At 34.9% G+C, this 16,544-nt stretch overlaps 2 pseudogenes; both read right to left on the bottom strand.

Moving 5' to 3' along the window:
• Positions 1 to 2,211: 2,211 nt before the first annotated feature.
• Positions 2,212 to 5,724, bottom strand: LOC148929457 (putative disease resistance protein At1g50180; annotated as a pseudogene).
• Positions 5,725 to 9,242: 3,518 nt separating this feature from the next.
• Positions 9,243 to 15,856, bottom strand: LOC148929456 (putative disease resistance protein At1g50180; annotated as a pseudogene).
• Positions 15,857 to 16,544: the final 688 nt, after the last annotated feature.

The following is a 16,544-nucleotide window of genomic DNA, read 5'->3' as shown; positions in this document are numbered from 1 at the left end:
ATAATAGAGAAGTAGATAAAAACACGCCTAATAATAGACGAAATATGCTCAAATTAATACAAAACCACCCTCTAAAACCATGTAAAATCCAAGTATGTCAATCGCCGCCTGAAATGTTGATGGAGCATTGGTTAGGCCAAATGGCATCACCAAGAATTCGTAGTGGCCATCGTGGGTCCGAAAAGCCGTTTTAAAAATGTCTTCTCGTCGCATTCAGATCTGGTGGTACCCGGAGCGAAGGTCCAATTTAGTGAAGACCGAAACCGAAACCGTAACTACGCTTTGCTACTCTGGTCCAATTTAGTGAAGACCAGAGTCAGAAGGCTATCTTTGAGCGGGTTGCTTCTTTACAAACTACGGATGGCTGATCAATTATTCGTGCAGTGGCCACAGCTGAAGAACAAATACCCCCGAGCTAATTATGTTGGTCGTCTAATGTAACAACTCAAAACTCTTGCCCCTCCTTGCAGGTACTTCCAGTTTCCCTGATTATACTCCTATGATCTCTAGCTTTATTTCCTTTTTCCTAAGATCAATATATAAACTTTGTTGATACGTTGGTCGAACCATTACCAGATTGAGCAAATATATACAGGGTTAGTTTCATGTTCTTTAAGTTGCAAGATATGACATGGAATTTGTCGTAAACATGGAGCTTCTTTTATTAGCTGTACATGTGTTTTATGCCCTATCCATTGAATAGTCTTGATACCTGTGTGATTAAATATGCCTGAGTTCAAAAAATGCATGAGTTTAACTGAAGCAAAGCAATATGGCAAGGGCTATTTAAAATTTAGGTTGGAATTTACATGATATATGAAGGGGACCTCATACATGGAAAGGGAGGGGAAAGAATTTGTCCTAAAATCTCAGACTCCTTCCCCTTCCCTCTTACTCTCAGACTCCTATACAGCTATGTTGGCTCCGCTCCTCGATGTGTCTTCTCTCTCATTCTCGGACCCCAGTTGATCCAGCTCACGACGTCAGGGTGACCCTTGATGCCCGACACCAGTGATCATATCATCAAGTCTCTACTGTCAGAATAGGACAAACTCCAATGTTAACAACAAAACCATACGTCCATAATCCCATAACATCCGTATTTAGTTAAAATGATTCTTATAAATATCGCATTAGCCTAAGGTCCAAAAATTGGTCCGATATATTGTCCCAAAACAATTTTTGGCTCTACACATTAAGTGTGTTGACTTATATCTTAAACAATATGTATTGGTTCATATTTAATGATTCCGTGAATTAATGAGTTTAATATGGACCAAAATATGTTGTTTAAGATCAAAAGCTAACACACTTAAAATGTGTAGTAACAAATAAGTGTTTTGTGCGAATGTATGAAACCAATTTTGGACTTTAAACACGATTGACGAATAATTTTTGACGTAACCATTAATATGAACCGAAACATATATTTAAAACCAAAAGCTAACACACTTGGTGTGCATGACCAAAAATTTATTTTGAGCAAATATAAATGTAGTTGACAACACAATGAATAAGAACTCCACAACCGATTATTTTAACTTCGTCCGAAGAAATACAGTCCATGAAGGAGCAAGAAATACCATGTGATTGCTTAATGAAAAGCAAAATCCAGAGTGGCTAAACTGAAGTGTTGTGGCTACAGAAATTGTCGACTGAGAACTATTTAGATCCAAATGTAGAGTACTGTTTTGATAATGTTGCAATCAATATATACGAAAAGTCGATTCAACAAGATCGAACCAATCATGTTGAGGTGGACAGACACATTAGAGAATGAGAGTAGAATTAATACTTGTTCGGCTGCAAGACCTATTGACAAATATTTTGACCAAGAGGTATTGGAACGTAGAAAAGAAAATCCGGAAAACCATTATAGAAATTAGAAATAGATTCTTTTGGAAAAATAATACTCCCTCCATCTCATTCAAGATGTCTACGTGTGTGATTAAGTAGAGTGAAAATGTGATTGGATATTTTAATTAGGAGGGAGAGGAGAGGGGATTTATTTTTAAATATAGAAAGTGGACATCTTGAATGAGACAAACTAAAAAGGAAAGATGAGCATCTTAAGTGGGACGGAAGGAGTAATAACGGTTTGCTTTTCCTCATTTTTTTTCCGAATTTTCCGTCCTAAAGAACATGAGATAAAACGAAGGGACCACTAAATATGATTTAAGAATCAAATGTAAGAAATGAGATACCTGAAGACTAGTCCTCGATGATAATTGAAGAGACATGGCGGATTTTGTGAAAATCATGCCCCGAAGGCATTACCCTTTTTTTCAATTCCGGCATTCGTCTAATCACAAGTTTCCGAAGCGTAGAAATTCCACTCAATCCCTCTGGAACCATCTGTAGACAAGAACAATCAGCAAGCTTTACTTCAGAGAGAATGGGCATGGTTCCTGACTCCATTCTCCACTCCCTCAACTTTGGTAAACCTATTAATGCTAGCTTCTTGAGGCAAAGAAAACTGTTTGCTGGACATGTCATCTCCACCCCAACAAACGATTCCCAGCCCAATTCCAGTGATACCAACCGAGGAAGCTTTCCCAGTATCCTCATTGAATCATCCTCAATCTCGGAATAATACAGATTCAAAAACATAAGTTTTGAGCTCATCAAGTCACTCCGGCACTCTGTTAGCGCCTTCCCTAACTTAGACGAGGTCACCAATTGGTGAAGATTGGGACACGTCAAAGCCTTCTCTAGCATTTGACCACTTGTTAGCAACTTGACAAACCACTATCTTGCTCCAGTTCTTGATGGCATTCATGATAGCTGACAAGCTTTCAATATCGTGTATTCTTACTGCAAAACGTCGGAGATTCTTCATTCTGTCCATACATCTTAATTCATGATATCTACTGTCAGCGAATAGTAGAGTCTCCAAACCATCTAATCCCTCATCCAATCTTACTCGATAATTACCAACCTTTTCATTTCCATAAAAAGGAAAAATCAAATGTTTTAATCGCAACATCTCCTTCAAAATATTTGGAACTTCAACATTCATCGAACCTCTTAAATCAAGGGTATCCATGTATACCAAATTCCTAATTGATGACGGTAGCCTATCAAGTTCACATTGTTCTAAATGCAAACATCTTAGGTGAACAAGATTTGTGATTCCTTTGGGTAACTTTCCTCCTGCAAATTTGAATCTCACAATAATTAGATCTCTCAACAATTCGAATTTCTGAAAATCAACTATACGTTGCGGGCAAAACTCAACAACAGTCGCTTTTATGGGATTGGATAATCGAAGAGATCTTATATGTTTGCTAATATCTTCTCCAGAAATGACTATAGGCTCGTGCTCGACTCCACCTCTGGTATGGATAGCCAAATGTTGTATTTTCATACGCGAGGAAGCTTCCCGTAGTAAGGTACTAAGTTCCCCACCTTGAGACTCCAAGCTCTGCACACCAAAGTCCTCCCTTTTCCCCAATTTCAAACATAGTTCTCGCACTACATCGTGAAGTTTGCATGCTCTATATTTTCTACTATTTGCAACACCATAAGAGTACATAATTTTAACTTGAACGATGGACCTGGAGGCCAACTCACTTAAGTACATCTCAGCGATGTCCATTAAAGTGTCATCATTGTCTCCAATATTCTCATATGAAATCATGCCTTGTGATATCCACATCTTATATAGACGCCAAGCAGATATGATTTCGTCCTCCTTGAAAATACCCATATAGAGAAAGCAAGGCTTCAAATAATAGGGTAAACTTTCATAGCTTAAATTTAGCACATCATCAATCTGCTTTCCATCTCCATATATGGCTGCTTTGATGTGCTCATTTACTGATTCCCACTCAGCAATCGATTTTTTCTCTCTCAAAACCCCACCGAGTAAACAAATTGCCAATGGCAAATACCCACATTTATGTACCATTTCGTTCCCAATTCTCTCAAACCTTTCTTCCAATACAAAGTCTGCATGTTGAAGTAACAGTAAATTAACTAAATTAGTAATCATTTTCATTCCCACGAGTATCCAAGAAAAAACATTACTCCTTATATCTGCTGTTAACGTGTATCATTTCACTTTTACAATATTTATTAAATTTTACCATATTTATTAAGTAGATCCAATATTTAATTAATTCTCCTTACTCACATTTAATTATAAATTCAATATATAAATGTGGAGTCGCATTCCATTAATTTTTTCAACTCACAATTTTTTAAAACTTGTATTGATCCCAAATGAAAAATATTGCAAGACAGACGGATTACAAATTGGAGAAGATTTTGAATTTGGGGATGAAAACAAATATGAAATGAAGGATATTTATAATCATGGGAGAATAAATAAAAAGGAAAAAGAGAAAGCCCTTCAACGACATTTAAAAAATATCAGCACGACTAATAATACTCGTTCATCCCATAAAAGTACACGTTTTGGATGACATGGGTTTTTTAATGCAGAAATAGTAAAGTGGGAGAGAAGAAAAAACAATTGATTGGAATATTGTTATTGGAAAAATGGTGTCATCTAATTAAAAATGGAAAAAAAGTTATCCAAAATAGAAGTGTAATATTTTTATGGACAAGTCAAAACGGAAAATGTGTCTATTTTTATGGGCCAAAGGACAAGGACCAAGGAATAATATAAAACTAACCTGGAATGTTTCCATGGTGAAATGCTTTGTATTTTAGTAGTTCCATTGCAGCATCCATATGTAAGAGCCCATGTTCCACTGCCAATCCAATCTCTGCGACCTTTTGTTTCCGTGTTGTCACCAATATTTTGCTCTGCAAATTTTGGACTATAAATGGATGCTTCAGTTCATCCCAATGAGAGAGCTCCCAAAGATCATCCAAAACAATGAGACATCGCTTCTCTCTTTGTATCTCACATAGTTTCTCAATCAACTCTGAGTTGCTCAGATTTGGAACCTTCGCCCTTATTCGTGACTCATCATTCATGATTGAAACACCCTTCGTCTGCTTCTTCCGATTCTCTAGCTGCCTCAGAACATCCTCCCAAACTGATCGACTCTCACATTGCTGAGTAATGCAAACCCACGCCGACAGATCAAAGTCGGTCGTCTCATTGTAGAGCTTCTTAGCAATGGCGGTCTTGCCTGAGCCTCCCATTCCCCACACTGATATAATCCGATCCTCTGTTTCCTTACCTAGGTAATGAACAAGCAGCTTCAGCTCATCCTCCATGCCTAGGAAGCAATCTCCCATCTCCAAATAGGGGAAAGTCTTCCTTGACATGTTGTTTCCACCCGAGCTTTCCCCCTCTCCATGTGGATTCATGATCATGCTTCTTTTTATGCCATTTTCTTGCCTATCCTTGCTTATCCTCTCAAGATTTGATGTAATTTGTGAAATCTCGGAGCCTAATTGGTGGAGTGAGTTGCAATCGTCCAAAATGCAGGAATATTTGCGGACGAACTGCCTGAGGCCTCTTCTCCTCGAAGAAACTTGATAAGCTGCGTGTCTTTCAATGGCGGATTCGGATCTGTAGACAAGATCTCTGATCTCGGTGATCCAATTGGAGATGGTTCTGCTTTGATGTCATCTTTTGTCAGCGTCTTGGAGGAAACACTTCATCTCTTTGAGCTGCCTCTCGAGCTCCCTGACTTGATCGGCCACACCAGCTAAAAACCTTCCCTCTTCCAATAGCAAATCACGGATGGTTTCAAGAGCAACCGCCACTCCTGCTTCTGCCATTGCAACAATTCTAAGCTTTGATTGTTTGGTCAATGATCAAATGTGGAGAAAGAAGGTATGAAATAAACAAGAAACAAGAAAGAAGGAACAAGAAAGAATGAAAGAAACAAAAGAGTAGGAGAAAACTGGCTGAAGTTACGAGGTTAACATTGCACACTTTTTTCTTTGGGAAATCCTTAGATTTTTTGGGACATGCCAGTCAATGTAATGATAGATCAAATGTAAGGGTAGAATTTACTCCATCCCACAATAAGATTCACATTTTGCCATTTCGATCCGTCTACAATAAGAGTTACATTTCACTTGTATCATACTAGGGCCCACATTCCACTAACCTACTTCACTCAAATTTTTTTATAAAACCAAATACTCCCTCCATCCCCCAAAATTCGTCACCATTTGACTCACGAGTTTTAATAAATGTAATAGAAAGTGAGTTGAAAAAGTTAATGACATGTGAGTCCTATTTTTATATATTAGTTTTAAAATAAAATGCGAGTGAGAATGAGTTAATGGAATGTATGGTCAATTACCAAAAATTGTAAAAGTGAAAGGTGACAAATTTTAGGGACAGACGAAAAAGAAAATAGGTGACAAATTTTCAGGGACGGAGGGAGTACTATAAAAAAGTGGATCTCTTATTTCACTAACTTTTCTAATTCACTATTCTTTATCTTTCTTAAAACCACCGTGTTTGCACCAAATGTGACTCTTATTGTGGACGGAGGGAGTAGTATATTATTAGAATTTAAATATTACTACTTCCGTCCCCAAATATTGACACACTTTGATCCGATACGGGTTTTAAGAAATGTAATGGAAAATGAATTGAAAAAGTTGGTGGGATGTGGGTCCTACTTTTAAAGTATTAGTTTTATAATAAAAATAAGAATGAGTTAGTGGAATATGAGGTACACTACCAAAAATGGAAAAAAGTGAAGTGTGTCAAACTTTCAGACGGACCGAAATGGTAAACTACGTCAAACTTTCAGGGACGGAGGTAGTAGGAATTACATTCGCCCCCCTATTAATTTATACTACCCTCTCCGTCTTATAATATGAGTCACATTTGGTGTGCGACAAGGATTTTAAGAACTGTAAAAATAGTGAGTTGGAAAAGTTAGTAGAATATGAAGTCCACTTTTTTATGTTGATTTTATGTGAGTGAAGTGTGTTAGTGGAATGTGAGACCTACTTATCATTTATAGTAAAAGTAAAATGTGATTCTTGTTGTGGGACGGACCGAAATGACAAAATGTGACTTTTATTATGGGATGTAGGTAGTAACTTTTTGCCTTTCACTTCAAATATATTAAGATTTTTCATATATAATACTCCCGCCGTCCCATAATAGTTCTCCACTTTCTTTTGGAGTTTGTATCACAAAAAATGCCATATTATCCTTTTTTAAAAATGTTCTCTCTCACACCAATATTATAAATATATTTTCTCTTTCCATTTAATACACAAAATAACTTTCCTAAAATTTTATGTCATCTCCAAAGTGTGACATCTATTACGGGAACGAGGGACTACCAAAATTTGAAAATTATGTCTTAATATAAAAGTACAAATTCATAACAAAACTCTAATCATAGATTCATAGAACAAAAAACTTATGCTCAACTCATTAGCCAAAGTTACCAATTCTGAATATAAAAGGTTCCAAAATAAACTATACAAAATAACAATATAATTATACAATACAAGGAATTCACGCATACAATAATGAAGATTCCCCTTTGTCATAAAAATTGCATGTAGTCCATCCAAGTATGCTCTATTGATGATCTCCTCCATACTTCCACCTAAATAAAAGAAGAAACATATCATCAACATCTCATAAGTATGTAGCTTCAGCAATACAGAGAAGTTGTACCAGGGACACTCATACAATATGGAGTAGCAAACTTCTCTTTGCAGTCTACGAAAAAATACCAAGCCAAAGTTCATAACCAGAAAGAGTAGATTCCCAAGACTATTGTTATTTAATAATAGCTGAATAGCATCAATAATAAAAAGTTATCAAACAAAATGCAGCCTATATTTAATCTTAAAGCAAACATAATGAAGACTTAAGCACTCAAATCAAGGTATTCTCTTTCATCAACAAGCTGAATCTGCAAACCTCCATCATTTCTGTCTCTTCCTTCATCTTCTAATCATAGAGATGATGCTGGTAGATGTATGAGTACGACACGAACCCCCACTTCAGTAGCTTATGAGTACTTCAAAAATATTTTTATCAACCCAATAACAATTTTATAAGCAATGGTAAATTTACAAAAATAGTTTTAGTGTGCTTTGTATTCGATTATTACTGCTTATAAGCTCGATTATTACTGCTTATAAGCTCAATTACGCAGTATTTTTGACAATTTCAAATCTATTGATAATATTACATTTTATAAGGTACTGGACCAGTTGGTTTGTCTGAGTATCAGTGTTTGATTCGGTCTGATCCACACACCCGTGAACTAATGAGATTCAATCAAATATCTTATGTAGATTGGAAAGAATACACCGAAATAATTTAAACGAGGTTCCCCGGAGAATGCACTCCGGGAGGGTGGAGTTGGAGTCAAAATGACTCTGAGAATGCGCTTAAAATAGTCAAAATGAATGAACACGTTCAATAAAAAAATCTTTTTTTTTCTAATTCGTTTTTTTTACGACACAAATCTGGATTCTAAGATTTGTCAAAAAAAAAAAAAACGTATCCATGTTTGAGTTCGGATTGGAATTCTGATTGAAGTGAACAAAAAACAAGCCTATTTATTAATTTCTGGTTCTAAGACCGGTAGTTCTAGACTAGTAGTCGACTCAATTCTTTCAAACTGTTTCTCATTATTAAGAAAGGGTAACAAAGATAAAATACGAGCTTGTTTTATAACAATAGTAATTAATCGTTGTTGTTTCAAGGTCAATCTATTCACTCGTCTAGATAATATTTTTCCTGTTCACTAATAAATCGACTAATTAAACTCATGTTTCTATAATCAATTCGATCCCCCGATTGAATCGGGGGCAAACGCCCACGAAAAGATCGCTTGAATTTATCCATGTTTTGTTTGTTAAAGTATAAAATAATATTTGCATGTATAAGTGTGCAATGCTCCTATAATGGATCGATTTAAACAATGATTAATTGAGCAATTCAATACAAACCAAATTTAACGCAAACACAAATATACAATAATTCACTTTCAACATTTGAGTTATTGCAAACTATCAATTTCAATTCGAACACGACATCATTTCAAATATAACTATGTTATTAACCCACACTAAACAACTTTAAATTGCCAAGATTCCAAACAATTACTTATACACAAACACATAGTAACTAGGAAGGATTTCCCTGCCAGAGAAAAGAGTATAAAAAGGATCACTCATAGAAATACAACAACACATCAGAAGCAAGAAGAGGAGGAAATTTAACCTGCAACAAAAGAAAATAAAAATAAAATACAATGCGATACAATCTTACAAAGAGTTAGAGAGTCATTAAAACCGTACCATGGAATGTACCCTTTAGAGAAAGGTAGTTATTCACCTGTAAATCAGCAATGACATGATTAGAGCTTATGTTTTTATTTTGCCAAAATTGAATAAAGAAAAATGTGAGAAATGAGATACCTGGTGAAGACTATTCCTTGATGATAATTGAAGGGACATGGCGTACTTTGTAGAAATCTTGTCCTGATGGTGATACCCTTTCGGTCAATTCCGGCATTTTTTTAATTACGAGAGTTTGAAGGGTAGAAATGCCACTCAATCCCTCTGGAACCATCTCTAGACAAGAACACCCTCCGATTATTAATTGAAAGAGAAGGGGCATGGCTCCTGACTCCACTCTCCACTCCCTCAACTTTGGTAAACCTCTTAATGTTAGCTTCTTGAGGCGAGGAAAACTGTTTGCTGGACACCTCATCTCCTCCCAAGAAATGAGTCATCCTTCAATCGCAGTGTTACCAAGCAAGGAAGCTTTCCCAGTATCCCCATTGGGTCATCCTCAATCTCGGATCTCAACAAATTCAAAAAACTAAGTTTCGAGCTCATCAGGTCACTCTCGCACTTTGCTAGTGCCTTGCCTAACTTACACATAATTCTCAATTGATAAAGATTGGGACATGTCAAAGCCTTCTCCAGCATTCGCTCACTTGTTAAGTCGCAACTTCCTCGAATGAATACTTGACAATCCTGTATCTTGTTCCAGTTCATAATGCCATTCATGATAGCTGACAAGCTTTCATTATCGTATATTGATGCTATAAAGAATCGGAGATTCTTCATTCTGTCCATACATTTTAGTTCATGGCATCTACTATCAAAGAATGCTAGAGCCTCCAACTCATATACTCCCTCATCCAATCTTAGTCGATAATTTCTACTGTTTCCATCTCCATAGATAGGAAGAATCAAGTGTTTTAATCGCTGCATCTCCTTAAAAACATTTGGAACTTCAACATTCTTTGAACCCATTAAATCAAGGGTATCCATATATACCAAATTCTTCATGGAAGAGGGTAGCTTATCAAGTTCACATCTTTGTAAACGCAAACGTCTAAGGTGAACAAGTTTAGTGATTCCTCTCGGTAACTTCCCCCCTGCAAATTTGAATCTAAAAAAAACTAGATCTCTTACCAATTTGAATTTCTGAAAATCAACTATACTTTGTGGGGGGAACTCAACAACATTCGATCCTATATGATTGGATAATCGAATAGACCTTATATGCTCGCTAGTATCTTCTCCACGAGAGATTATAAGCTCGTGCTCGACTTCACTTCTGAAATGGATAGCTAAATGTTGTATCTTCATATGCGACGAAGCTTCCCGTAGTAAGGTACTAAGTTTCCCACCTTTATACTCCAAACTCTGCACACCAAAATGCTCCCTTTTTCCCAATTTCAAACATAGTTCTCTTACTACATCATGAAGTTTGCATTTACCATATTTTTTATTTCCGACACCATAATCAAGACTAATTTCAACTTGGACAATGGACCTGGACGCTAACTCACTTAAGTACAGCTCAGCGATGTCCATTAAAGTGTCCTCCTTGTCTCCAATATTCTCATATGAAATCATGCCTTGTGCTATCCACATCTTATATAGATGCCAAGCATCTATGATTTCATCCTCATCATATATACCCATATAGAGAAAGCAAGGCTTCAAATAATAGGGTAAACTTTCATAGCTTAAATTTAGCACTTCATCAATCTGCTCTTCAACTCCATATATGGCTGCTTTGATGTGCTCATTTACTGATTCCCACTCAACAATCGAATTTTTCTCTCTCAAAACCCCACCAAGTAAAGAAATTGCCAATGGCAAATAACCACTTTTTTGGACCATTTCTTTCCCAATTTTTTCAAATCTTTCTTCCAATGCAAAGTCTGCATATTGAAGTAATAATAAATGACGATTAATAGTGCAATTAACTAAGATAGTGTTCTTACAAGTTTTTAAAAACTAAGTTACAAATTGTTCAAGACCTTAAAAATTCTTTCAAAATATTTGGCATAATAAGCTTATAATCAAACTACTACTCTATAATAAAATAAGCTTCAGTAGCTTATGATCACTTCAAATATAATTTTATCAACTCAATTTATTTTTTAACAATTTATAAGCAATTGTAAAATTAGAAAAATAGTTCTAGTGTGCTGTGTATTCGAATATTTACTTTTGATTTCATTTCTTTATAATTTTATCTTATGACTATAACTATTTAGCTAGCTTATAAGCTCAATTATTGAGATATTTTTGATAATTTCAAATCTGTTGATAATAGGGATATTGCCCCTAATATCATGGAACTTTTAAAAAGTTGGATTTTTCTCGTGAACTTTTAATTTAGCAAATAATATCACGAATTTTATCCGAGTTTGTTAGTTCCCATCGGCGAAAAAATTATGGTAAAAAATATATACAAAATAAAAATTTAATTAGAAATGAAATGGACAATAATGTCAAAAAATCATTTTCGAAAGAAAAAAAATGTCATTGGACGGAGGGAATAATAACTAAGTACTACCTTAAAAGGTGAATTAAGAACTATTTACATTTATTAGATTTGGAATCTAATGGATATAAGCAGGTGATGTAATCGGACATTTAAATAAATTTGGTGCTGAGTTTTCAGAAAATATTAAAATATTCAACCTCTTTACGTTAAAAAAAAATGAAACAAGTAGTAATATTTTCTTGAACCATATCCCAAAACTCACAAAAATAAATGCGCAAAAATGCGATTAGTAAATATACTTACTAGACAATTTATTATTGAAACATAGGATTTTTTTAAGAGCAACATTTTCTCATGTGGAACCATAATCCAAAACTCAAAACGTAGAACCACGACTTATAATTTATTATAGAAATTATTATAGAAACAGGAAATTTTTTAGTAAAATCGTACTCCTGCGTCTTATATTATTGAAATGATTGGACTTTAATATAACAAATAAAAGAAAATACCCAGTTGATTTAACCTTGGTCAGTGAGACTAACTAGCAGTAGTAATAAACAAAAAAAAAATATCAAATAATAAGCCCTAAGCCCAGTAGAGTTAGAGAAAAAGCATTGACTCTATGAAAACCGGAAGAGATCAATTATTACATTATATATTATAAAGTGGACTCATAATAATCATAAGCCTTTTCGTAATAATATTCTTGTAAATGCTAATTAACTAATACAATTACATTTCTAGTGAAGATTTAACACAATTATTATAAATTAAAAATAATAAAGAGAGGAAATACCAAAGAGAAGGTAGAGGAGATGGGTTGTATTGAAAATGGATTCTCTCAAAAATATGAGATCCACTAATCCATATTTGTCCTTGGTGTATTAGGAATAGGGATGTCAGTCTAGTCCGAAATCCACGGGTCGACCCGAATAACCCGGTAAAGGCTAAGGCCGAAAAATCGCAACCCAAATGAATAATAGGGCTACACGGGCTGACCCGTTCGGATCAGCGGGTTATACGGGCTGATCCGGGTGGGTTGCAGGTTAGCCCATGGGTTGAACATTTAAAATAAGAATATAATTAAAATTTTGGGTTATATACTTAAATGAAGTATATACGGTAATTACAGTATTAAAAACAATATTGATATGGATATATATGATAATTATGTCTTTTCTCTCAAAGTGAAAGTTAGGATTATATGGAATATAAATGTTATTAATATGTATTCATATTAAATGTTAACATTGTTAGTTAGATTAAAAATAGCAAAAATAGTGAAGGAGAAAAGAGATAACTTTCAATTCGTGTAAAGTATTGGAAATAACTTTTATTTTCATAAACAGAGATCTACTTGTCAATTTATTAGTAGTGTATTAGGAAATGTAGTATGTAATGTATAAGGTGATCCCTTCAGCTCTGCCTAATCATAATTTTCTCAACAATTTCAAATGGGTTATTTGCCTATAAATACATAAACTTTCAACATTTTTTGAAATTTCCCCCAAACTTTATTTTTTGAATATAAATATATGAACTTTAAACTTTTTTTATTTTTTTCCAAATGAAAAAATTGAAACTGATGTAGCAATTAAAATTTAGGTAATGCACTAAAACGACATAATTTTGATTTAACTAATTTTAAAAACTAAAATTATATCTACAATTGTGATAAAGAATGTCACATAAGTTTCAATTTTTTCATTTAGGAAATAATCAGAAAAGTTTAAAGTTCATACATTTATATTAAAAAATAAAGTTTGATTAAAATTAAATACAGTTTGATTAAAATTTTAAAAAATGTTGAAAGTTTATGTATTTATATCACATTCAAATCAATTGATACATTACATTTTATAAGCTATTGGAGCCACAAACCAGAGAAATCGGTCAGTTTGACCATGAACTTGGTCGATTAAAACAAATTTTGTTTTCTTTTACTCCATCCGTCCGCGAATAGAAGTCTCATTTTTCTTTAGTCTGTCCGCGAATAAATGTTCCGCTTTACTTTTACCATAAATGGTAATAGGGTCTCACATTCCACTAACTCATTTCATTCATATTTCATTTAAAATTAATATATATAAGTGTGACTCATGTTCAAATAACTTTTTACCACTCACTTTTTCTAACATTTCTTAAAACCCGTGCCACTAAAAAACGAGACTCATAATAGCAGACTAAACGAGTATATATTAAAAAAACATTAATTTGAATTAACTAATACCAACACAACATTCTTCGAACATTAGTATATGAGTACTAATATTACTATCAAATTCCTTCAAAATCCTTATAAGAGCATCTCCAATGGCCGGCTAGCGACCAGCTAGCCGATTCGTCGCGCTGGCTGATCGGCTAGCCGAACCATTGGAGTCGGCCAGCGCAAAATCGGCCAAAATTTCGGCGTGCGCTGGCCGCCATTGTGGCGTGCCGATCGGCCAGCGCCGATTTTCGATTTTTTTTTTTTTAAAACCTATATAAACGCGATTTTCTCTCTCTCTAAATTTCTGTATAAGAGCAACATCTAACGATGGACAACAACAACTAGGCCCAATACAAAATTAAGAACTAAAACAGAAACATGTCATACCGTCGGGACCCCCGTTCGGCTAGCGGCAAACTAACACAGATTCAAGGCGTACTAACATTTTTTAATGTAATTTTTTTAATAAATTAGTGAGGAGTAGAGTGGGGCGGTGGCTCGTGTGTGGAAGCCCGGATTTTTTTTTATTATGTAATTTTTTTATTTTTAGTTAATGTACTTTTTTTTATTTAAATAAAATGAACAAATTTTTTCCATATATATGTCGTAAATTTAATTTCGTATTGTGATTTTAATTCCGTAAATGTAGTATTTTTTGAATTATTTTTATTGCGGCTGACCTATGGCTGGCCTAAATCTGATGTGGCAGGTGGATTTTTAGTGCTGCTGACGTGGCAGGGGGAGAAACTGCTGACCGATTTCTGGCCGAAGTACCATTGGAGATGCTCTAATATTACCTTTAATATTTAATATTAGTACTCCTAATCAACTTTGTCATAGAGGTAATAACACTCCACAGTCCACTCCATAATGATAATAATAATAAATAAATAAATAAAACTGACCTGGAATGTTTCCACGGTGAAATGCTTTGTATTTGAGTAGTTCCATTGCAGCATCCATATGTAAAAGCTCATGTTTGACTGCCAATCCAATATTCTGTTTCCGTGTTGTCACCAATATTTTGCTCTGCAAATTTTGTACAATGAATGGATGCTTCAACTCTTCCCAATGAGAAAGCTCCCAAACATCATCCAAAACAATGAGGCATCGCTTCTCTCTTTGTATCTCACAGAGTCTCTCTATCAACTCTGAGTCGCTCAGACTTGGTACCTCCTCCCTTATTCGTGGCTCATGACTCAGACTTGAAACACTCCTCTTCTTTTCAAGCTGCCTCAGAACATCCTCCCAAACTGATCGACTATCGCATTGCTGAGTAATGCAAACCCACGCAGAGAAATCAAAGTCGGTCGTCTCGTTGTAGAGCTTCTTGGCAATTGCGGTCTTGCCCGACCCTCCCATTCCCCAGACTGATATAATTCGATGCTCTGTATCTTTCCGTAGGTGTTGAACAAGCTGCTCCACCTCATCCTCCATGCCTACGAAGCAATCTCCCATCTCCAAATCGGGGAAAGTCTTCCTTGACATGTTGTTTCCACCCGAGCTTCCCTCCTCTCCATTTGGATTCATGATTATGCTTCGTTTTATGCCGTTTTCTTGCATATCCTTGCTTATCCTCTCGAGATTTGATGTAATTTGTGAAATCTCGGAGCCTAATTGGTGGAGTGAGTTGCAATCTTTCAAAATGCAGGAATATTTGCGGACGAACTGCCTGAGGCCTCTTTTCCTTGAAGAAACTTGATAAGCTGCGTGTCTTTCAATGGCGGATTCGGATTTGTAGACCAGATCTCTGATCTCAGAGATCCAATTGGAGATGGTTCTGCTTTCATGTCGTCTTTTATCAGCGTCTTGGAGGAAACACTTCATCTCTTTGAGCTGCCTCTCGAGCTCCCTGACTTGATCTGCAACACCAGCTAAAAACCTTCCCTCTTCCAATAGCAAATCACGGATGGTTTCAAGAGCAATCGACACCACTGCCTCTGCCATTGCAGCAATTCCAAGCTTTAATTTGATTGTTTAGTGATTGCTCAGATGTGAAGAAAGGGAGAAGAAAACAGGAATGAATGAAACAAAAAACAAGAAACAAGAAATAAGGAATGAAAGAAACTAGAAACAAGAGAGCAGGAGAAAAATGGCTGAAGTTACGAGGCTTACATATGATATAATGCAGTTAATTACGAGGCTTAAATTTTTTGGCATTTCACGTGAAATCAGGTTTGATTAATTAATTAGTTATAATGCAGTTAATTTTAGGGCTATATAAAAAAAATTTATAGTATTTGAAATAGAAGTTGTGATTAGTAAATAGTAAAGTTTATAGAATTACCCCTAATCTATCTATCTATCTATGCATATATAAAAATATAGATAAAAGATGAGTTTTGGCCTTATTTTGTAATATTTATAAATTTTGTCATTACTTTAAAATGTGTAAGTTCTGGGTTTAATGAGAATTTATTTGGTGTAAATCATGTAATCATTGATTCCATGTCGTTAAATTTAAAACAGTTTCCCATTAATGAAATGAGCGTTAATTTGACAGCCATTTTATTCCACTAATTAAATGAGTGTTAATTGAGCGTTAGTTTAGGCAGCCATTTTATTACTAAATGGTCAACTATTTTATATATTTTTATTAATTTACTAATTAATTTTGATATTCAATTTTGGAAAGATTCCAAAGGCAATTAA

The sequence above is a fragment of the Salvia hispanica genome, chromosome 4 (genome assembly GCF_029641045.1).
Source record: "Salvia hispanica isolate PSC_SH4W2 chromosome 4, Shi_PSC_v1, whole genome shotgun sequence".
Classification (NCBI taxonomy): Eukaryota; Viridiplantae; Streptophyta; class Magnoliopsida; order Lamiales; family Lamiaceae; genus Salvia; species Salvia hispanica.
The sequence above is the reverse complement of the archived record's forward strand: the minus strand, read 5'-3'. Positions and strand labels throughout refer to the sequence as shown.